General features: G+C 44.0%; 1 long non-coding RNA gene across 2 annotated transcripts in view; it reads left to right on the forward strand.

Moving 5' to 3' along the window:
- LOC103093333 (uncharacterized) overlaps positions 1 to 17,276 on the forward strand; it is a 38,594-nt gene extending 21,318 nt beyond the window's left edge. For both annotated transcript variants that reach the window (XR_008913525.1, XR_001626793.2), the window contains 3 exons: positions 630 to 1,197; positions 5,976 to 6,217; positions 15,009 to 17,276. This is a non-coding gene — a long non-coding RNA (uncharacterized LOC103093333). The remainder of the gene's footprint in view (positions 1 to 629; positions 1,198 to 5,975; positions 6,218 to 15,008) is intronic.
- Positions 17,277 to 22,217: the final 4,941 nt, after the last annotated feature.

Raw genomic sequence — 22,217 nt, forward strand, 5'->3', positions numbered from 1 at the left:
CCCAAAGGTTAGAACCTCAGCAGTGGCTTACTGAAGGAAGGGAGTATTTAATAATACTAATTTTACATTTGATGGGATAAACCTAGGAATTAAAGCTAGAAAGGATTTTAGACAAGATCTAGTTCTGATCCCCCACACCTGCCTATTTTACAGATGAAGGAACTGAAGCTCAGGGAAGTCAATGTTTTGCCCAAGATTATAGAATCAGTAAGTGATATCATTGCTTTTTGCAATACAATTCTTTAAGTTTACAAAGCACTCAGGTTAACAAGGTCCATTGGCGAGGGTTTAGGAGCCTTAAGTGCAAGATTTTTTTTTGGAGGAAGGACTAGGATCACTGTGAGGATTAGGTGAAAGATTAAAGGTGGAGGTCTGTGAAGGTCCTAATTGAAGGTCTCAGAGCTGAGATTCTGACTTTGAGACTGTTGCCCCCATTTTACAGATGAGAATACTGAAGTACTGAAAGATTGAGTGGCTTGTTCAATGTTATTTAGTTAATAGTAAAAAGTGTAACTGACATTTGAACTCAGGTTTATGACTCCAAGATCAGGGCTTCTGGGATATTTGGTTGTGTCTAGATATGCTGTCCTCATGCTGATGCCTACTCTATACATTGTTTATTACTACAGGGTATTCAAAGAAGATTAGCAACTCTGGTGTGAGGACTCCTTGAGCCCTTTTCAAGGCAATTCCCTCTTTTGATGTCCATCCAGCTGCCACCCAGCTCTCATCTATGGCTTCAAGAAGCTTTAGCATGCACAGTGGCCACCCCCTGGTAAACCATCTCAGGAAGTGTGCTAAAACAACTTGAGGGCAACTGACAGCTTCAAACCTGTTGGTGAGTTAGGTGCATGTCTACCCCAGGCATGTGAGACCTCCCCTAGCAGAAGGAGTAGATAAGAACAATTTGTTCCAATGGCCATGAGGGCAGCCGAAACAGGCACTGTTTAGTACTTAGAGTTTCGTTAGACATTGAAGAAGCCATGGTCATCCCCTGCATCTCAAGCCATCACCAGTTGTCTTGATTTCTGTCTTGCTACTGGACTTCAATGACTGGAAGAGAGAGGCTGACAATTTTGTGCAACTCTGCCTCATTTAAAATCAATCTATGTTCAAATCAAGAGACATCACCAATGATGTAATTTGGGTCCTCGTGGAGTACAAAAGACAACCACCACCACAACATTCTGTCAAAAGGTATGAGACCTGAAATACTCTAATCAGACAGTGCTTCTATTATCCCCCCTTTTTCCTTTTCTCTACCCCATCAGACTTCATAGAAATTTCAAAGATTCTGTCCCTTCCCTGACACTCACTTTTCACCATATACATTCCCTTCTTTTCCCTAAACTCAATCCCTGAATCCTCTGGGCTCTTCCTTCAAGTCTCAGTGTTATCCAAATCCATCTTGATAACACTATACTAGTTGTTCTGCTTTCCAAGCTTGATCTGCATGTTTCTTTGTAAGCCAAAGTCTCATTCTCTCCCCTCTCTGAATGGCCAACACAAAGAAGCTGTTAAATCAATTTCCATCATGTCTTCCTGGCTACTGGCTTTACCATCACTTACTTCTGATGGTCTGATTCTGAGTGGTTCTGGAATCTCTACCCTGTCATCTTCATCTGTCTAGGTCTTAGTGGAGCAGCTAGGTGGCTTAGTGGATAAAGTCAAGAAGACCTGAGTTTAACTCCAGTCTCAGATGTTTACAAGCTGTGTGATCCTCTGCAAGTCATTTAACCCTGTTTGCCTCAGTTCCTCATCTGCAAAATGAATTGGAGAAGGAAATGGCAAACCCCTTCAGTATCTGTGCCAAGAAAACCCCAAATGAGGTCATAAAGAGTCAGACGCAACTAAAAAAGACTAAACAACAAGGTCTTAGTATCCTAATTTTTTAAATGTCAAGGTGGTGCTAGGTGATCTATGAGCTCTTCTAGTTCTAGTGCTCTATGATTTTGTGGCTATATGTATAAGTGTGCTTATCCATATGCATGGGTGTTTGTGGTAACAGGATTGAATTTAAAGACAGGTTTAACTACTAGTCCTAACATTACTTGTATGATGACCTTGGATAAGTCATTTAACTTCTCAGGTTTTCAATGTCCAAATCTGAAAAATTGAGGTAATATTTTTAAACTTACAAACTTATCTTACAGTGTTCTCATGAGCAAAGTACTTTATAAAGACATAAATATGACCTATTACTATTATGTTGTATTGTGATGTTATTGTTTCAAAGGGTTTGTAATAGTGCCTGCAACCATGTGTGACTGCTAAAGTGCATTGTGGGTGTGGATGTGTAATCATGTGTGAACAATGCAGTGTATATGTGATTATATATGACTAACAGCTACAGTGTACCTGTGGAAGTGTATGCATGTGACTGTTGGAGTGTGAGTGTGATAGAGTGTATATGTGCCCCTGAATGGGACTCTCTGATTGTGTGATTGGCTATGATTGTGGAAATGTCAGAGCATGTATATGCCTCAGATTGCTAGTGCATAACAGTATATATAAATCTATGTGTGTTCTAGTTTAGTAATGTCTAAATATTTGTGAAATTGGGGGAGAATTTATGTAATAGTTTGTATTCTCTTCTAGTAGGAAGGACAGGTTGATTTGAAACACAGTGGTAGAGGCAACTAGATGGCACAGTGGATAGAGAGTCAGGCTCCCCCCTTCAGACCTTCTTCCAAGGCTAATTTGAGAGTAGAATTATCCCATGGATTCCCTGTGTTTGAAGTATTTGGAAATATGCAAAAAGTATACCTATATATGTGTCCACATGTGTCTACGTATATGCATTCATATGCATATTTATAAATTTTGTATGAATGACTGGTGCTGAGGGGGAAAGAGAGGAATTGTTCTAAAGTTAAGCAAAGGAGAGGATAAAACTTAGGAGAATCTCTTTTGGAGTGCAGTTCTCTATGTTTAAAAGAGACCAGAGTTGGAAAGCAGGGGGCTTGAGTTCTAGGCCTTTTTTCACACTTAGAACAAATTAATTACCCTTTCTGGACCCCAACTTTTTCATATAAAATCAAGGGGCCATATGGTGGTCTCTGAGTTCTCTTCCAGCTCTGTTGGTATGAGTCTTAAGTTTCCATCAGGTTCCAGTTTGAGGCAGCTGCAGAATTAACTGGATAGATCTAGAGATGCCTCAGAGACCAAATAATTTTCTTTCTCTCTCTCTCTCTCTCTCTCTCTCTCTCTCTCTCTCTCTCTCTCTCTCTCTCTCTCTCTCTCTCTCTCTCTCTCTCGCTTTCTTTCTTTCTTTCTTTCTTTCTTTCTTTCTTTCTTTCTTTCTTTCTTCCTTTCTTCCTTCCTTCCTTCCTTCCTTCCTTCCTTCCTTCCTTCCTTCCTTCCTTCCTTCCTTCCTTCCTTCCTTCCTTCCTTCTTTCCTTCCTGTTGTATCTCTCCAAGTCCTGGCCTCTGGCTCCTCTGCCACAGGAAGTGATATTAACTATACTAGGGGAAAGTGTGAGTATCTATGTGGAAGAGAAAGTGCTCCTGAGTGACTATGTTTGACAGTGAATTGTGCAACTGACTGATTGAGCATGTGATTATACAGGTAAAAGTGTGCCTTCCTTGTGACTGTACAGCTGTGAGTATGTTAACATACAATTGGGTGGGTCTGTTTGCATGGATGTTGGTATGCCTGAGAGTGCCAATGGCCCTAGAGTGAGAAGTTCGTATGAGTGAAGCTGAGAGAGAGGAGGGAAGATACTGCCAGAGAAGTCTGAAATTGGAGAACTTTTCCTTCTTTGTCTCTTCTTTCTTCCCTCAGAACAAATTCCCTTCATTTCAGACCTTCTGGCTTTGGTTTGTGAAGAATGACTTTTCTGGATTCTCTTCACATTTAGCCCAGGCACACCTCAGTCTCTGGGAGATCCAGTGTAAACAGTCCCAATCCTCACCTGCTGCTGGGTCTGACAGAGTATAAAGAGACGATGTAGTGCTCACACAGACTCCATGGGCAAGGGAGACACTTGGGTGGAGAATGAGGAGAAGAGCTTGTGAGTAGGGTTTGAGAATTGTTCATTTTAGAGAGAGGGGGCTTCCATTTTAGGTTTGACTTAGTATTTATATGGAAGATATATGCAAAATCATATGTTCTGACAGTCACAAATATATATATGTATATATACTCACAATCATTGCAAAGTGTAGATACATTTAACCATATGCAAAATCACAATTGTACAAGAGAAATACACAGGACTATTCAAAGAGAACTATATAATCACTCACACATGCATACATATAGACTTACACATAGTTATATCACAATTACACAGTGACACATTCACACATACATAAATACATAAACACAGCAATATAATTATATAATTCATATAGATACAATGTTATGCCTACATGTTTGGAAACACTAGAGAAGCTACTTTTTTATAGGAGTAGCTAAAGATTATAATAAATAACAGTAGCATTTGCAAAATTCTTGCACATGTTATTCTATTGGAAGGCCTCACACAGAAAGTATTAGAAGGAGACATCATAGCTGAAGTCTGGACACTGGCAGCATTGAAATGACAAAAGCCCATCTTGCTCATCACTCCTATAGGAAATGACCTTCTTTCTACTTCCTCCTCCTTAAGATCCTGACAGCTTCTAAGAAGCTTCCAGGAAAACCAGGGAGAAAATATTTGAAAGACTCTCTGGGTTTATGAATGGAGATTGGGAGAGGGGGGACAGATAGGTAACTGAGTCAGGCCTAGAGATAGAAGGTTCCAGGGTTCAAATCTAGTCTCAGATATTTCCTAAACTGTGTGACCCTGGGCAAGTTACTTAATCTCCATTTCCTGTCTAACACTTACTGCTCTTCTGCCTTGGAACCAATACTCTGTGTTGATTCTAAGATGGAAAGTAAGGGTTTTGCTTTGTTTTTTTTAATGGAGATGGGAAGAAAATGGGAAAACCTGAGAGGCATAGGCAAGGTGATAGGGCATATTCTCAGGCAAAGCTGGCCTGACTTTCAAGGTAGCCCTTGACCAAAATATCTTCCACACAATGTTTTTCCTTCTCTTTGTTAAGGTTTTGTGGGGCTCACAGTCTCTTTCTCTGGAAAAATTTAGATGCCTCTGGAAAACTTAAAAAAGATGATACCAACCACCCATACTGTAGTTAGGATTAATTTAATCAGATTCCTTCCTTCTGGCACTAGCTGAGATCAGCTGTCCTGATAGAATACAGAGGTTTTAGAAGTGGAAGAAAAGCCTTGGCACCCTTTGGGAGTGATAGTGAAGGTTTAAGGTACCCTGAGGATACTGGGAGTGAGGTCAGAGAAGAGGGAAACTGGAAATGGGAGAGAAGGGCAGAAAGGGACATAGAAGGTAGTCAAAACAATCTGCCCATTTAGGAATTTTGCTATTAGCTGCCCAGAAAAAGGAAACTTTTTCCTTTCCTCTCTCTTTCTTACCACCCTCCCCACTCCTTTCCTTTTTCTTATTATCCTCATCCCTTCTCTCCATCTTCTTCCTTTTCCTTTTCTTCTCCACTTCTCTCCTCTCTCCTCCATCTCAGTTGCTGTCTCTGTGTGTCTCTCTCACTTATTGAAGGGGCCCCAACACTTGGATTGTTTCCTGTGTAAGTCTCTTGGGGTCTGAACCCATTCTTATGTCTCAGCATCCTTGCAGAATTGCTTACCATTTAGGTGGGTAATCCACAAGTGTCCAAAGGGACTTAGTCACTGGTTCTTTGTGTGTGTGTGTGTGTGTGTGTGTGATGGACAGACAGACAGAGACAGAGACAGAGAAAGAGAAACTAACTGAGAGAGACAGAGAAACAGAAACAGATGGATACTTTACCTCTCTGTCACTCTATCTCCTCATCTGTGGGTGTGAGTGTGTGTCCAAAAGTTATGCCAATGGCAATCTCAGGAGGATTTAAGGAGTAGGCCAAGTCTCAGTCTCTCTGGATCTCTGTTTCTCTCACCATTTCTCTGTGTCTCTCTCTTACAGCCTTGCCCCGGGCGGTCTCGTCAGGAATAAATAGAAGCTGACACAGTCATTTGCTTAAATCTTCTACGCATTTTCACCGCATTTCCCTCCCGAGGATTCTCTAGAAACAGCCTGGGTCTGAAATGTCCCTGAGGGCGACCCAGACCACCGCAGGAGCATCAAACCATTACCGGCCAGGAATCACGTGTTTAGTCTGCAGAGAGATGCTGTGAGAGCTGAGGACTCTGAGACAGAGAGACGGTGTGAGTACAGTGGATTTGGAGTTACCCTTAGTCCTGGGGAAACAGAGACTGAAAGCGGGGGCGGAGAGCTGGGAGGGAGAGAAAGAAACAATATAAGCAGCAGATACAGTACCCTAGACACAGACACAAAGAGACAGAGGCAGTGAAAGTCGGAGAAAAAGAGAAAGACTCAATGAGAAATGGGGGAGATCAGGAATAAGCAGGTGCTTTAATAATCTATCCCTGATCAGAAAAAAAAAATCTCCCTTGGGGTGGGGGGTGGTGGAAGGCAGTATTTCAACTCAGTGACTTGAATCTTCCTTTCCAGAGCCTGTCGGGACCCACAGAATAGACTTTTCAGCAGGGCACAAGAGAGCTCCTATTCCGAGGCTAAGGTCCCTGGAGTAAGATGAAATGGGGATGGACTAATAGTAGGGAGGCAGGACAGATGGTATTGGGGACTGAGTGGAGACCCCAAGTTTATCCTTGTTCTGGTACCTCAGTTTCTCCATCCAATATAATTGGGTATCAGACCAGCATTTGTTCTCCTTCTCTGTCCCAACTCCCTGCTTTTTATGATTCACCTCGAGTGGGCTTATGATGGGACACTAGAATGAAGAGCTTCTATGGTGAATATGGATAATTTGTCTGTGCTGTCAGAAATTCAAGGAAACTGACTTTTCTTGGATTGAGTATATGTGGGTGTGTGCATGTATGTATTTAAGTATGTATGTATATTGGAGAAGGAAATGGCAAATCACTCCACTATCTTTGCCAGTAAAACATTCCAAATGAGGTTAGAGTCAGACACAACTGAAAGAATGACTGAACAACAACGATATGTATGCACATGAGGGGCAGATCATGACAGCTTTGCATGGGGCAGGGCAATTCTGCAAGGGAGCTTTTTGATCAGTTAATAAGGTTACTGTGTAGGGAGCAGATGTGTACACGGCTCAGTGGATTGAGAGCCAGGTCTAGAGATGGGAGGTCCTGGGTTCAAATCCGACCTCAAACACTTCCTAGCTAGGTAATCCTGGGCAAATCACTTAAACCCCATTGCCTAGCCCTTGTTGCTCTTCTGCCTTGGAACCAGTACATAGTATTGATTCTAAGGCAGAAAGTAAGGCTTTAAAAATAATAGTTACTTTGTCCTCTATAGTTTGATGGGCCTCAGCAACAGATGCAGCCTCAGTCAGAACCAAGGACTGAAGAAGTCACTGAGGAGGATGAAGAGAGATGATTTGGAGAAGAAAGTCATTAAGAAAGGTGGATAAGAAAGGGCTAGTGAGGGGTGAGCAGTAGAAGCGCTCAGTGAGAAATGACAAAGGCTTCCAAATGACAACCACTGATGGGAGCATCAGTGAAGGGACTCAGTTAGGGGGTTGATGAGGAGGATCTAGGGAGAGCAGCATTTTGGGTAGTGGGACTTACTTAGAATAACAGGGACTGAGAACAAATTCCAAGCCTTCTACTTACTTCACAGTTGTGTGATGACTCTCTGGGCTTCAATTCCTTCATCTGCAAAAAAGAGGAATTGAGTCATTAAGGTCAAACTCAGCTCTAAATCCTATGATCTGGGAGGTGTCAATGAGGAGGAGATTGCAGCTGCAGACCAAGGTTGTGTGTGCATCAGTGATCAGTGGCCTGAAAGGAAGGGCTCCCTGGGACATCCACCGGGGTGATATAATGTACATTTGATGAGCTCAGAGACTCACATACAGGAGCACTGGGGTTTTTAGAAGGTTGGGTAAGGCACAGGCACAGGCACACATTCATGCACACCCAGAACAGTGTCTGGGGGGTAGTGGTTGTTCCCTGTTTGTCCTTCTCTTCTTCTGTCCCAGCCCCTAAAGGGCCTCAGGGTTTGGTCACCATTGGGATTCTCTCCTCTCTCTAGTTCCTCCCCATCTCTTCCCCCTACCCTTTGAGACCAGGCAAAGCAAGGAAGGGACGGAACTGGCTCACACTTGCAGTAAAGGGTTTCCATGAGGAAGGTAGGCTCACACTCTTGACCACGATGCGGAGCAAACAACCATCTGGGTACGAGATCATAGGCACATACGCTTGTGAAAACACACATCAATCACCCCAACACCCGTACAAACATTCCCAGTCTTTAATACCTGCTCTAATTCTACCACTTTTGTTTTGCACGTTTGCGGGGTATTGGAACTCAGGAAAAGCCATGTTCAGACACAGTCTCCAAGCTGGGGATCCATTCCCTAAAAGGCTCCCTCCTTAAGAGCAGAGTGATGAGTATATAGACTAGGTGAAGAGAAGATCACCATAGACATGGGAATGAATGGGTCTGCCACTATGACTTTGAGGTGCTATATGTAACGTTGACAATATTTTTCTATGCCTGCATGATTGTGATGAGTGTATGTGGGACTGTGGGAATAGGGAGAGGGGAGGTGGGACTGCAGGTGTCTATGACTATGTAGAAAGTAGCTTATTTCTAATTGTGACTGTATATAAGGAGAATTTCCTGAAAAATCAGTAGGTTTGTATGGGGCATTCACTTTACAAAACTTGGAGGGGTGCGGTAACTGTGGGTCTGCGTGACTGATGGTATACCTGTTTATTATTGTGCAGAACTGAGATAACTGTGGGGATTATCTAAATGTGTATGCTGAAGGGTAACCTGTATGAGACTGTGTCCTGGGGTGGGGATATTTGGGTGCCAGCTAGGTAGCACGCTGGATAGAGAGCCAGGTATGGAGTCAGGAGAAGCTGGGTTCAAATCTGACCTCTGACACTTCCTAGCTGTGTGACCCTGAGCAAGTCACTTAACCCCATTACCTTACCCTTGCCACTCCTCTGTCTTAGAATTGATATTAAGACAAAAGGTAAGGGTTAAATAAAATAATAATAATAACAACCACAATAAAGAACCTGAGGTGAGGGTAGGGGAACTAACTGTATGACTGTGGAAGGGATTAATTACATATATAGAAGTTGTCTGATTGTGTCTATGTGTGACTGTGGTAGGAGTGGCTATTTGGTTTAACATTGAGGGACTGCATCTGAATATGGGAGATGTGTGGCTGTGAAACTACTGGTTCTCGGTTTGGGAGCAGTTGTGTGTATGTGTATGTTTTTGTGTTTAGGGGAACATTTATGACCTTGTAATGATGTGTGTGGACTGTTGGAGTAAGGTAGTTTTTTTATGCTGGGGATGGTGGTGGTGAAAATGGTGTGTGTGTGTGTGTGTGTGACGACACATCTAGACCTGACTCTAAGTGGGAGCTGTATAAACATCCTGGAGAGCCTGTGTGGATTTGATTGTGTATGCCTTTTTGACATGACTGAGAGAGTTGTGTGACTGTAAGTATGTGTGTGGGTGTTGTGTGACTGTGTGGGTGCAGTGTAACTGAATTTTGGGGTTACTGTGTATGTGTGTGACAGGGGGGAGGGTGTAGAACAGTGAGAATGGATATGGTTGGGGCTGTGTGTGACTGGGGGAGGGGAGGTGGGACTATGTGATGGCAAGAAGCATGGGGGGTGTTGTTTTTTCGTGTGACAATTGTGGGGGGCTAAGGGGACTCTGCCCATGTGAATGACCCTGTGTCTCCTCTGTGTGTGACTGGGGGGGCAGGCTGTGTGTGACTGTGTGTGTGTGAGGGGGGTGACAGTGTGTCTGTGTGTGACTGTGTCTGGGGGGGGGCTGTGCTATTTAAATAAAAAAGGAAGGAAGTGAATCAGGGTCGTTTCCATTTTAATTGTAAAACAGATAAGCACTAAACACTTTGAAAAAGTAAATGACTTGAGAATAATTACTCTCTATTACCCGGCGTCCCAGGGGGGCAGTTGGAGGAGCCCAGATGGCTACAAAAATGGGATTTAGCAGAAAATTGAAGACATTATTCACCGTAACACATTATCAATTACCTTCGTATCAATTACAATAACCTTACATTAGGGAGCGGCCTGGACCCTCCAGCCCTGGGTCTGAGGGGGGAGGGAAGGGGTGGATTCTTCAGGGGCAGGAAAGAGGGGGGCCAGAGATGGGGGGAGAAGCCAGGAGAGAGAGGGGAGGGGAGAAGGGGGAGGCTGGCAGGGTAGGTCCTTAGTCACTCTCTCCAACAAAGATGTGACCTGAGCAAATCACCTCTTCCCTCTCTCCCCAGCCTCCTCAAAATTCTGGACCACTTCCCAAAGGAAGCAAAGCTCTTAGCTCCCTTATACTTAAGAGGACTGAAGGAAATAGGAGGCAGAAGGACAGGAAGAGTGAGAGTCTGAGAGAACTAGGGCTTGAGAGACAGGGACTGAAGAAATGATGGAGTAGAGAGCTGAGAGCACTTAAGGGATGAAGGAGTGAGGCAATAAACGGTTGAGGGATTTGAGGAGAATAAGGGGGTCTGAGACTCTCAGGGACTGTAAGGCTGAAAGCACTAAAGGGATTAGAAGAGCTGAGGGCTTAGGGGAGAGAGGGACTGAGGAAGCTGAGGAGCTAAGGACTTAAAGGAGTCACAAGGTTCGAGGGGACTTGGTGACTAAAGGAATAAGACAATAAAGAGCTGAGGTACTTTGGGTCTGAATTAAGGAATGGTGAGAAGAGAGATTCCAAGACTGGGGCTCAGAGTCTTAAGGGAGAGATGCCCTTGGTCCAAGAGAGGGGAAGAGTGTCAAGAGCATGAGGATCTCAAGATGCTCCCCAGACCCAAGGTGCCTGGATTACCCATGGGGAGATGAGCTGAGAAGTAGGGGAACGCTACCCTTAGAGTTTGATATAAGGGACTGAGAGGCCCAAGGGGATGGCCAACACTCTTCTCTCCCATCTTTCGCCCTCCCCATGCAGGCAGTTGTGTTGGGATCAGTGGATGAGTCCCAGCTGTGGGGGAAGCTGGTCAAAGGTTGCCATGGTGAGTTGTAGCTAGAGGATGGGACTGTGAGTGATGAAGACAGGCTGACCAGGATGAAGAGAGCAGAATGGGGCCATTCTTCATGTCCCCAGAGAGAGCAGCTAGGACCAGTGGGTGGAAAATAAGGAGAGAGAGATTTTGGTTCATTGTAAGGAAGAATTTTTTAAAAGCTGTCCAATAATGTCATGAGATCCTTTTTCTGCTTGAGAATCACTCAAGCTGAACAACTGTGTGGTTACTCGTATTGTCCAAAGATTTTTTTTTCTGTCCTCTGATAACATCTCTAACGATTCTACTACACATGGTGGTATAAAAACACTCACCAATCCAGAAAGTCTCCGAGTGCATGCTCATCAGTGGTTTATATATATATCTGTCATCCAAAAACTAGCCCAGCTAAATTCAGAAATGGTTTACCATCAGAAGGCTGACCATTAGGTAATGACTTATTTTTTTTTCAATTGTAACAACTAACAAAGACCATCTATTAAGGCAGAGAGAGCTGCAAAAGGAATGAGAACTGGACACAGACTCCCTCCCCAGGCCTCACTCCTTTGTCAAATTAGATTTAAATGGCAGGATTAACATGATCTTGGGGTGCGATTTTTGTGTTTTTGTTTTTTATTTGGCCAGTTCCTTAGCAAAACTTCTTTTGGAAAACCTACTTTGTATCTAGGGTGAACCAGGGGGAAAGGGTTTCCTTCCTCTGTAGCCCTAAGGGGTGGAAGGTGGGACACATTCAGAAGGGGTTTGGGTGGCATGCAGGATTACTGCAAGGAGCCTCCTGGAGGCCAGAGGTGGTACCAGCCATCACAGTGATGCTGATGGAGCCACCTGGATGTCTCACCACAGATAGGGAAGCTTTTGGGAGGAGAGCCTTAGGTAGGGTGCAGAAGACTCCGCTCCGAATGCAATGCTATTTCTTCTTAACTGGAGTGTTTGACCATACACCAGGGCTCCTTTCAGGGATGGTGGAGGGACTATTCTGGGCATGGTTCAGCACCAGAGCCTAGGATTTTTTTGGAGAGCTTGGAGACCCCAATCCCAAAGGGAGATTACTTTAAAGATAGAGCTTGGTTTTTAGTTTTTTTCCTCTTTGGAGGCAGCTGGACATTTTTGAGTAGATATTTGTGTGTTTAAACGTTTGGGTAGGGGGAGCAGCTATGGATTGGACAGCCAAGAGGGGTCCTTTGGGTTTGCGTGGGATCTCTGTCTTCGGGGAAGTAACAAGGAGAACAATAATCTCACTGCAGCTAGGTGGCCTTGAATGAGCATATTCTTGCTCTGTCTCTGGCAAAGGAGATATTAGGAATATCTTGGGATCCTGGAATAGTAGGAAAATGAGGAAGGGAGAGAGCTGATATCTTTATTGCTCCTTAGGACTGGATTAGCCCTACAAGCCCTTACCTCCACATCCTGGCAACCTGACTCTCCTACTTCAGGGATCAGTTAAAAGGGGCAGGGATAGAGATAGGGAGAGGGAAAGTGGTGGTTTGAGAACGAGGAAAGGGCAGGAATAGAGAAAGAGTAGGAAGGGGGGGCTGACTCAGGGGCAGGTGGAGGGGCAGGGACTGAAGCAGAGGGAGGGACAAGGGCAGGGGTGGGACCAAGAGGTTTCCAAACTGTTTATGATGCAAATATGTGTAAAAGCTGCACATTGACTCCCCTGAGAAAAAGAGCTTAAAATTGAAGTCTAATGATAACAAATGATCGTTAATGAGTTGTCTAAACATAATAGATGGAAAGAATTAAAAGCCCAGAATAAACAGTGTTTCATTAACGCACAATAAAGAACCACACGTGTTCCAAAGCAGGGCAGACAGACACTCCACCCCACCCCCAACCCTCCACCCCTATGAGAGGGTCAGACAGGCCACAAGAGTTAGGTGTGTGAGGGTCAGAGGGCATTGGTCATCTGGGGGCCTACCTGTGGAGTATATGTCTTTCTTTATACCTTTGTGTGCTCAGGGCATGCATCTATCTATGGTCTTCCTAGGCAGGGCTCCTTGGCATTGGGGGGCTTGGCCAATAGAATCATGAGCTCATGGAATTGAGAGCTGGAATGGTCCTTGAGATCACTCATTCACTGGGCAAGCATTTATCAAATACCTACTGTGTGATGGGCACAATGCTTGGCCCAAGGTACCCAAAGACAAAAATGAAAGACCCTGTCTTAAGGGACTTACATTCTATTGGGAGGGTATAATATGAACACAGATAAGTACAAACAAGATATATACAAAATAAATACTTGGTGAGGAAGGGTGGGGATCCTCTTGTAGGAGGGGTATTAGAGATGAACCAAGAAGAACGTCAGATTCTAAGAGTTGGAATTGAGGAGGGAGGCATTCCAAGTCTGGGAAACATACATGTTCAAAGACACGGAGAAGGCAGGAAAGTCTTCTGGCCTACTGTGAATGGCTGGAAAGTAGGTCGTAGAAAGGGAAGTAATGTGCAATAAACCTGGGAAAGTGGGCTGGAATCAGACTGTGAGAGGTTTGAAATGCCAAATGGAGTTTTTATTTTCTCTTTGGGCAAAAAGGAGACATTGGAGTTTCTTGAATGGGAAATGACATGGTTAGATCATCCATTTAGAAATATCAATTTGGCATCTGTGTGGAGGATGGATTAGAGAGGGGAAATACTGGAGTTAGGAAGACATATTTGGATTAATTCGTAACAGTCTAGGATAGAAGTGATGAGGGCCTGAATTAGAGGTAATGAGGACAGTGACTATTTGGGTGAAGAGAAGAAGATTTGAGAGATGTTGTGAAGCCTAGAACAAAACTTGATGGTAACATATGAGGGTCAAGTGAGAGAAAAGAAATAAGTTTGAGTCCAAAAGTATGAATCTGGGACTGGAAGGATGATGGTTCCCTTCAAAAGAAATATGGAGGGGGCAGCTGGGTAGCTCAGTGGATTGAGAGTCAGGCCTAGAGGCGGGAGGTCCTAGGTTCAAATCTGGCTTCAGACACTTCCCAGCTGTGTGACCCTGGGCAAGTCACTTGACCCCCAATTGCCTAGCCCTTACCACCCTTCTGCCTTGGAGCCAATACACAGTATTGACTCCAAGATGGAAGGTAAGGGTTTAAAAAAAAAAGAAATATGGAAATTAGAAAGAGAAGTGGGTTTTTGTTTTTGTTTTTGAGAAAAGTTCTGTTTTAGATATGTGGAGTTTGTTATACCTATGAATGGACAATCCAATTAGAAATGCCTATTAGACAGCTGATATTTAGATTGGAGCTCAGGCAAGTCTAGACCTGGATACATAGATCTGGGAGTAATCTGCATAGAAATTATTACTGAAGCTATGGTGATTGAGGAGTTCATGAGAGTCTCAGAGACAGAGACAGAAAAAGAGAGGATGGAATTCTATTATATACAGCACTCTCATTTGGAGCATGATGGTCCAATAAGGGACATGAGAATCAGGAGAATGAAATAGCACAAAATACCCTAGGGAAGAGTATCCTGGAAAGAGATGGTCAGCAGTATCAAAGGCCAATAGCAGAAGGCAAAAGAAGGATGAGGTCTGACAAAAGGGGCATTGGATCTGATGATTAAGAGATCTCTGGTTACTTTGAAGAGAGCTGTCTCAGTTGAAGAATGACTTTGGAAGTCAGATCGAAAGGGTTGAGAGGTAAGTGACTGGCAAAAAAGTGGAGACAACCAGTGTGGACAGCTTTTTCTAGATCATCTAATCAAACTTCTTCATTTTACATATTAAAAACAAAAGAAAACAACTGAGGCCAGAGAGGTGAATGACTTGAATCAGACAGTAAATAACAGATAGAGCTTGAGTCTTTGTGTTCTGACATCAAATCCGGGGAACCATCTACTGAAGATGTGTGTTTGTGTATTGTACGTGAGTATGAATGGTATTATATTAAATGACTTCAAATTTAACATGTCTCAAATCTCTCCCTTTTTCTCTACTCATACAGCTACTACTCTCTTCAAGCTCTCATGACCTCTGGTGTAGATATCTTCGTCAACTTTCTCCTAATCGGTCTTCACGTATGTTGTCTCTCCCTTTTTCAATACAAAACTCTACATAGCCGCCATTGTGATATTTCTAAAGCACAGGTTTGATCATGTCATTCAATGGCTTGCTTCTACCTCTAGGATTAAATATAAACTGCCCAATTTGGCATTCAAAGCCTTTCAGAATCCAATCAGCCTACCCTTGAAGATTTATTCTGAGTTAATCCCTTTCATGCACTCTACTTTCAGCCAAGCTGGTTTACCAGCTGTCCCCAACATCAAAAGTTTAATGACAGATGTGTTAAGTTCAACCTAATTCATTTTTTTTTAATGATTACATTTCTACCATATACCAAAAAAATCTGGGACAGCTGGGTGGCTCAGTGGATAGCCAATCAGGCCTGGAGGCAGGAGGTCCTAGATTCAAATATGACCTCAGACACTTCCTAGCTGTGTGACCCTAGGCAAGTCACTTGACCCCCAATTGCCTAGCACTTACCACTCTTTTGCTTTAGAACTGATATTTAGTAACAATTCGAAGAGAAGGTAAGGGCTTTAAAAAATAAGAACCATGCTAAATACTGCAGCACATACAAAGGTGGATATGATACAGAACCTGCTTCCAAAAAGTCTACAGTCTAATAGAGGGGGGAAACTTGCCCACAAAGGCCTGCCTGGGAGCTTTTATATAAGCTTTGCCCTTATGTATGAGCTGTACTCTCTCCTCAGTTCCCCTTTTTAGAATTCTTTTGTTTCCTTTAAGGTACAACCCAGTTTCCAGATCCTACTAGATGCTTTGTCTGGTCTTCCCTCCTTGTTAATGTTCTCTGTCTCCTCAAATTACCTATATTTACTGCCCAATTTAGTTAGATTTCCTAGAAGAAGGTAAGTTCCTTGAGGACAGAGACCAGTTTTCACTTAGGTTTTTGTTTCCATTGTTTAGTATGGTGCTTGGCCCACAATAGATGTCTAATAGATGCTGGTTGGAATGAATCAAATTGTATGTGGCAGGCAGGAAAGAACACTAGCCTAGTGGCCAGAAGACCTAGGTTGCAATTATATTAGACTCTGTCATGAGATTTCCCTTCTCTGGGTCTGTTTTCTCACCTGTAAAATGAGATTAGCCTAAAGGATCTCTAAATTCTGTCTGAGTCTGAGTATGTGACTGGATCTTTGGCTCTGTGGGTAAATGTGAGCATGTGTAAGTAATGTATTGGGGATCTGGGGTGTCAGGTGTCCCAAATAGAAACTAGAGTAACTTGAGAACCCAAGAAAGTGAAAAGGGGAGAATACTAAGTATGGCTGCAGAATTACTGTGCACCCACACATTTTCAATTCAATGCACCCAGACAATAACAATAAAAAATTATCATCGTGTCTATATACATCACTTTACCATTGGTAAAACACTTTCCCTTATAAGGTCACTAGAAAGTAATTGATACAAGTGCTATTATCTCTGTTTTACAATTGAGAAAATGAAGGCTCAGAGAATTTAAATAATTTGAGTCTACTGGATTTCTAGTCCAAAGAACTAGGTTTGAATTCTGGTTGCTTTGTGACTTTCAAAACTCTGGGACTCAGTCTCCTCATCTTTGAATGGATAAGATGCTCTCCAAGGTCACTTCTAGCTTTTAATATATGGTCCCATAATTTGTCCAAAGTTACACAGCTAGAAAGTGTCAGTCAGTTCTCAATCCCAGGTTTTTTATTCCAAGTTCTTTCCAGTATTTCACACATGCATGGATACAGGCTGTTGGAGGACAGAGAAAAGGGAGAGTGAATCGAGGGCTTTTGATTGACAGCTTAATGAAGTCATTTATAAGAATGATGGAACTAAGGAAGCTGCCTAGACACAGAGATACACTGACCAAATCTCATAACCCACAGTAAGAATGTTCCATGAAGAAGTTTAATGATGGAGATGTTAAATTCAACCCAATTCAATTTTTAAAAAATTATTACATTTCCACTATATATAAAACAACTTACTCAAGTGCAGTGAAGAAGAGAGGACATAGGCCCTGCTTGCAAAGAGTCTACAATCAAAGAGAGAGGGAAAATAAAGGTAGAAAGGAGGTAGAGAAAAGCAAGTTTAGAAGATTATTACAACAGTCAATATAAGAATAGAGGAGAGTATGAATTGGAGTAGTGGCAATAAAAGAGAAAGGAAAGGAACCAAAAATAAATACATTTGGTGACTGATAAGATGTGAGTGGCAAAGAAAAGAGAAATCAAAGACTTTTCAAAGAATTGGGGGGAAATGACAAAAGATTGGAATAGTCAATGCTGGAAGTCATAATCGATGCCATGGAAATAGAAGATATTGATAAAAGAGTAGCCAGTAATGCATAATACAAGGAAATGATGGTATCAAGAAAAGAGAGTGTGGTGATAAAAAGGGAGAACGAAGAGGACAAAGCTGAAAATAAGGCCTACATTTTGGGAACTAAAGGTTCTAGTAGATTAGTGGTTACAGAAAGTAGATTCCAAGGAACTGAGGAATGAAAGGATGGTAAGGCAGGTTAATCATTACAGGGGAGGGAGAGGTAAAGCCATAGCAGGGTCAAGGAAATTAACTTTTAGGGAAGATAAAGTGGCATTGCAGAGATTTAAGCATATTTTTTAGACTGAGAGGAAGAGCCAGTAGAAAGGGAAATTGGAGATATATGAAAGGGGATAATTGGTAAGCAAGGTAATGGAGATAAAGGAAAGAATGGGTCCAGGATGTGGGTACTGGGGTTAATGTTGACAAGGAAGGTGGTAATCTTTTTTTCTTTTTTTTTAGCTTGTTTGTTGGTTACATGAAAATTCCCAGATATCTCCCTCCCCTTTTCACCCTAGAGAAGGCATCATTTGGCAAAAAAATATACATACATATAAACTATGTCTTTCGTGTTTCTATTTATCATTCTTTCTCTGGAGGTGGACATTCACAAGTTATTTTTCAAACATTAATTCTGGAGCTGTATTTAATATTTTCTTGGTTCTACTTGTTTTACTTTTCATAATTTCATGTTTCAGGTTCTCTTTCCATGTTTAAAATAAAATTATAAATCTTTATGTTCTGTCTTAGAGTTGATCTTAAGTATGGGTTCCAAAGCAGAAGAGAGGTAAGCGCTAGGCAATTGGGATTAAGTGACTTGCCCAGGGTCACACAGCTAGGAAGTGTCAGGTCAGATTTGAACCCATTTCCTTCCTACTCTAGGTCTGGCTCTCAATCTACGGAGCCACCTAGGTGCCCCTTTCTATGGTTTTATTTGTTTCTTTTTAATTAACCTGTTTATTGTTCCTTACTGTGCAATTTAGTATTCCATCCCAATCATATGCCACAACTTGTTCAGCCACTTCCCAATTTATGGGCGTTCTCTCAGTTCTCTCAGTTGCCAATTCTTTGCAACCACAGAGAATTGCTATAAATATTTTAGACTATAGAGGTTCTTTTCCCTTTTTCCTGATCTACCTGGGAAACAGACCCAGCACGTATTGCTGAGTCTAAGGGTAGATACAGTTTTATAATTCTGGGCATAATTCCAGATTGTTCTCTAAAATGGCTGGATCAGTTCACAATTCTACCAGCAGTGTATTAATTGTCCCCATTTGCGCTGGGCCCTCTCATCATTTGTCATTTTACCTGTTATTATTTTAGTCAATCTGATAGGTGTGAAAGGATATCTCTGAGTTGTTTTGACATTTTTCTAATGATTAAGAGCATTTTTTCATATGACTATATATGGCTTTAATTTCTTCATCCAAAAAATCTGTCTCTTTATCTTTTGACCATTTATCAATTGGGGAATGGCTCATATTCTTATAAAGGTAATCTTTTCTTCAGAGACTGCAAAGAAGGAAACCTGGATGAAAACATTAAAAGATGAATTTTCCATTTTCTCAGATTTTGCACTCACCCCTTTGTGCATGGCCTTGAAAGTGCTCATCTGGGATACAGTGTGAGTGCAGACGTGATTGCAACTGCAAGCATTTTGTGCCCATGCCCTGGGCATCCAAGCCTCTCCATATCCCATATATTGGACAGGAAGACAGAGGACAGTCTCTTTGAAGTCACCAAATACCTCAGCGACTGCAGGTCCTGGGCGGGATCTCCTGCCACCCCTAAAAACCTGACACGTGAATCTGGGACCTCTGGACCTTCTACTCTGATTGAGGTGGAGAGGTTCGGTGGAAAGAGGGCTTAGCCATCGTGGCCCACTAATCAATTCAGGTACAGTCAGGAAGGTACATACCACCATCACCAACTCACACTCTTGCACACTGCCCGGCTTCACTCACAGCGCCCTTCCTGTGACCCCTCCCTCTTGGAGCCCACCCTGATTGGCTGCAGCGCAAGCCGCTTTGGCCAACCAGCCCCCTCAGCGCCAAGAAAGTTAATTTGGAGTTCTGGTCTCCTCCCAGGATGCATTTGGGCGGCCGCCCGTAATGAGATGCATAATTGCGGAGGCCTGCCAACAAAAGCAGGCTGGATGTAATTGAGTCAACGCGCGGCCATTAATAATCTGACAGTACCCCCCCCTCCCCACGTAGTAGAGGCGCCCCCTCCTATTAATGGTTCCCCACTCCCACACACACCAGTTTTACCTGCCTCTCCTTTCTCCATCCCCACTTGCCTCTACCTGGCGGAATATTGCCCTGCCTGCTCCAACTCCTTAACGTCCTCCCCTGCACTGCCCACTGCATCGCCTGGTAGCTCCACGTCCACTATCCTCCCAAAGGGACTGGGATAAGGGGGGGCGGGATATACTTGTCTGGGACATCTGCCCCCTTATTCCTGTCCCCATGCACTCTGGTCCTTCCTTGCTCCACTCCCGTCCCTATTCACCGAGGCTCCCAAGCACTTACTTTCCCATACTACACACACACCTGCCTCCCACTTTTGTCTATGCTCATATACTTAGTTCCCCTCTCTAGTCACTCCAGAAAGTGTCCTCCAAAAACTTGCCCTTATAACAGCAACCTGCCCAAATCCATTTATCTATGTGTCCCCCACACCCCTGCCCCCCCCAGGGGCAGCAGTAACTGCTCTACCAGATTTGTGGTCAATTCCTCTCCATCTCCCGGTCTCCTCCTCATTGGTCCACCTCCCATCCCCCAAGCTTCCCAACTGGACTGAGGAGGATCCATGACAATCCTCGGGGCTTGGCCTCGGGACTTACACTGTGTTGGTGGGATTTCCAGCTAGTGCTCCTGGGAGGTCCCCTCCCCCCCCCACTTCCTGCCTAAAATAAGTGTGGAGGGGGCAGGAGTCGTTCATTGCTTTTATGAGGAGATGATTCCTGCCTGGCTGCCTCCTCCATCTTCGGTTTGGAACCCTGGCCTTTGGTGCAAAGGGAAGGAGGGGGAGCAGAAGAGATTGAATCTTTCTCAGGGCCCTTCCACTGTCTCCACTTCACAGATAGGCAAAAAAAGGTGTGTCTAAAGACTAGCAGGGCCTAGGGGAAGGCTCCCTCTCGTTTCTCCTAGGGATCTCCAAAGGGTCCTGGAGAAAAAAGGGGAAGGAGCTTCCAATGAGGCCCAGGGGATAAGAGAAGCTGACTTCCCTAGGGGGCATGGGGGGAAGGGGAACCCTAGATCCGGGTTTCCCTTTAGGAAACAGCTGCAACTTCATTCCTGAAGGTGGGAGGAGACTGCCCCTCCTCCAGTCCTAAATGTCTCCCCTGGGGGAAAACATCTGTGGAGGTAAAATGGGAATAAGCTTCTCGTCCCTCCCTCTCCCTCCACCAAGGTCTCCTCCAGGCCTGTGGGCTTCCTGGAGGAGATGCTCAGCGCCCTCTCTCGTGCTCTGAAGAGGGAAGGCGGGCGCGCAGCTCCTTGGAGAATCCCCATCACCGCAGAAATCGCCGAAATTGGCTGCAGCCAGTGAAGACGCCAGGAATTTGCACCTTGCTCTGTGACCTAAAGCAGAAATGACATGAACATTGACAAATTTGACAAGGAAATTTGTGCAAAAAACAACTTCTGTTTGGCTGGCCAAGCGGCAAATATGTCGGATGATACGCTTTATTAAGCAATCCATTTCTCAGCAATAGCGGCGCCATCTGCAAAGGTTACCGCGCATCAGGCGCCGCACAGAATTTCATCTGCGTCTGCAGTCGGGGCCGCACGCGGACACATTTTTCATGTACATGCGATTCCGGATGCAAATAGAATTCGTGATGAAGGAGGTGACCTTCCAGGCCGAGCCTGGCACACTAAAGTCACTAGTGAAGCCAAAGCCCACCCGATTTGGGACTGCCTGGGAGGAGGGGGGGCCAGGAGAGAGGTAGGTGGACCGTGGGGAAGGGCCAACTGGACACTGTTCAAGGGGAGCGGAGAAGGGGAGGGAGTACACCTCCCCCTCCTGACCTGTTCTCCCGTCTTCTTCTTGGGGGCTGGGCAGGAGGGGGAGAGCAGAGACCCTCTGGTGATGAGAGGGGGAAGTGAGGCTTAGAGGAGATGTCTTCTTCCCTTCCTCAAGGGGGAGGGAGGTTCGGGAAGCTCACTGCTCCCTCCTCTCCCACAGGAGTTCTGGTTTCCCTTCTCTCCAACTCTTCTCCATCACCCTGCCTTTTCTACCTGTCTCTAGCCATACCTTCATATACAGAGAATCAATCACTCAACTAAATATTTATTAAGACCTTGCAGTGGGGGCAGCTGGGTGGCTCAGTGCATTGAGAGCCAAGCCTAGAGATGGGAAGTCCTAGGTTTAGATGTGGCTGGCATTAGACACCTCCTAGCTGTGTGACCCTGGGCAAGTCACTTAACCCTCATTGGCTAGCCTTTACCACTCTTCCACCTTGGTACCAAAACATAATATTGATTCTAAGGTGGAAGGTAAGGGTTAAAAAAAAAAGTTTGCAGTGGACATGGGTTCAAATCTCACCTCAGATATTTCCTAGCTATGTGACCCTGGGCAAGTCTCCTAACCCCCATTACCTAGCTGATAGGGTCAGCTTGACCCAGGGAGAAAGGAGCCACAAATAATTCTTTCTGAGGCATCTCTTAACTCTCCATACCTATTTAGTTCACTAACAAATTACATTTCTCCTTCCACTCTTCAATCCAGTCATACAGACTTCTAGGTAGGGGTAAAGAAGGGTCTCTGTGAGATTTATTCATGGCTCCTTTCTCCCTGAGTCAAACTGACCCTATCACCTAGCCCTTACCACCCTACT

This window comes from Monodelphis domestica, chromosome 1 (genome assembly GCF_027887165.1).
Source record: "Monodelphis domestica isolate mMonDom1 chromosome 1, mMonDom1.pri, whole genome shotgun sequence".
Lineage (NCBI taxonomy): Eukaryota > Metazoa > Chordata > Mammalia > Didelphimorphia > Didelphidae > Monodelphis > Monodelphis domestica.